Below are 392 nucleotides of genomic sequence, written 5' to 3'. Positions count from 1 at the left end.
ATCTCTCCACCACCACTCCCGTCCTCCCTCGTCCCTCCACCCCGACCCCTTCGATGCTCGTCTACCCCAGGCGCTTCGCCACCCCACCTCAGTTTCCCCGACGTAGGGGTAAAAAAAAGAAGCAAAAAAGATCGAAGAAAGAAAGACTAAAAAAGATTAAAAAAAGGGACACGGCTTGGCGGGAGAATGGCCAGGGCCAGGGGAGACGCAGGGCGAACGAGGAGCAGGAGGAGCAGGGGGAAGTCAACGTTTCGCGACAGACGGTAATACGCCAACTGAGCGCTTTGCCGAGGTCAAAGAGTAACCGAGGAGAAGCGTGAAGGAGACGGGAGAGAGAGAGAGAGGAAGACGGAGGGAGGCCACGAGGGCCATGTCTTGTCTCGAGGTGCGCG

The sequence above is a fragment of the Guillardia theta genome (genome assembly GCF_000315625.1).
Source record: "Guillardia theta CCMP2712 unplaced genomic scaffold GUITHscaffold_19, whole genome shotgun sequence".
NCBI lineage: Eukaryota > Cryptophyceae > Pyrenomonadales > Geminigeraceae > Guillardia > Guillardia theta.
This window is presented reverse-complemented; position numbering follows the sequence as displayed.